General features: G+C 42.4%; 1 protein-coding gene across 1 annotated transcript in view; it reads right to left on the bottom strand.

Moving 5' to 3' along the window:
• The window catches only part of Tex43 (testis expressed 43), a 6680-nt gene that overhangs the window by 980 nt on the left and 4225 nt on the right, over window positions 1-1475 (bottom strand). The window lies entirely within an intron of this gene.

The raw sequence follows: 1475 nt of genomic DNA, 5'->3' as shown, positions 1-1475 counted from the left end.
AAGAGGGCACCAGATCTCATTACAGATGGTTGTGAGCCACCATGTGGTTGCTGGGAGTTGAACTCAGGATCTCTGGAAGAACAGTCAGTGCTCTTAACTGCTGAGCCATCCCTCCAGCCCTTTCTTTTTAATTTTTAAATTACGTTTATGCAAGTATGTCAGCATCTAAGGCAAAATGGAAAGGGAAGAGCAAGCTACAACACAGTAACTGTTACTCAGTGTGAGCATGCTATTTCATTTTATTCTTTATACTTCATTCATGGTAACTGTTTAAGGTAGAATTCTGCATACCCACACCCACGCACAGACACACAGACACAGACACAGACACACGGAGTCACCGGTAATATTGTAAAGTTGTTGGGAATACATTAACCTACAACTGTAAAAGTGAAGCATCCTTAAAATCACTAAAAAGATCCAGCTGAAGATGGTAGCTCAGTGGTAGAGTGCGCCCAGCACCACAGGGAAGCCTGATGGGTCAACCCTCACACCCAAACAAAACAACAACAACAAAAACAACACAAGGAGGAGGGGCTAATGAGATGGCTCAGGTGGTAAAGGCTCCTGCTGTCAAGTCTAATGACCTGAGTTCAGTCCCTGGGACCCACATGGTGAACCAACCAGAGCCCCCTCCCACACACTTATACATAAATGCGTGGTAGTTTTAAGGTAATTGGCCCTCATAAGCTCATAGGGGGTGACACCATTAGGAGGTGTAGCCTTATTAGAGAAGGTGTGACCTTGTTGGAGGAAGTGTGTCCCTGTGGGGTAGGGCTCTGAGGTCTCCTTTGTTCAAGCTATGCTCAAAGTGGTCTATAGTTCACTTCCTGTTGCCTGGAGATCAAGATGTAGGACTCTCAGCCCCTTCTCCAGCACCGTGTCTGCCTCTACTCTTCCACGTCGTGCCATAATGATAATGGACTAAACCTCTAAAAATGTAAGCCACCTCAATTAAATGCTTTCCTTTATAAGAGTTGCCGTGGTCATGGTGTCTTTCACAGCAACAGAAAGACAAAATGAAACATACCTTTTATAAAAGCAAGCAAGCTTTCTTTAATACATTCAGTATTTCCAATTTCAGTTCATAAAGTTTTTATCTTGTATTTCTAATAGGTGAAAAGAATAGTTAAAAGCAGTGTCTCACCATGCAATGCTATTAATTTTTTCTAATTTTTTTTATTTTATGTGTATTGGTGTTTTGCCTGTATATATGTCTCTGTGAGAATGTCAGATTCCCTAGAATTGGAATTACAGTTGTGAGCTGCCATGTAGGTGCTGGCAGAGCCCTGGCCCTCTGGAAGAGCAGCTAGTGCTCTTAACCACACTCTCTCCAGTCTCTGCAATGCTATTCATTAAGCCATCAAATTATATAAAATAGATTCCAATATTAAGACTGAAGAAAAGCCAGTCATGGTGGTACACACCTTTAATTCCAGCATTTGGGAGGGAGATCAAGTGGATCTGAGTTTGAG

This window comes from Microtus ochrogaster, chromosome 18, assembly GCF_000317375.1.
Source record: "Microtus ochrogaster isolate Prairie Vole_2 chromosome 18, MicOch1.0, whole genome shotgun sequence".
Lineage (NCBI taxonomy): Eukaryota > Metazoa > Chordata > Mammalia > Rodentia > Cricetidae > Microtus > Microtus ochrogaster.
The sequence above is the reverse complement of the archived record's forward strand: the minus strand, read 5'-3'. Positions and strand labels throughout refer to the sequence as shown.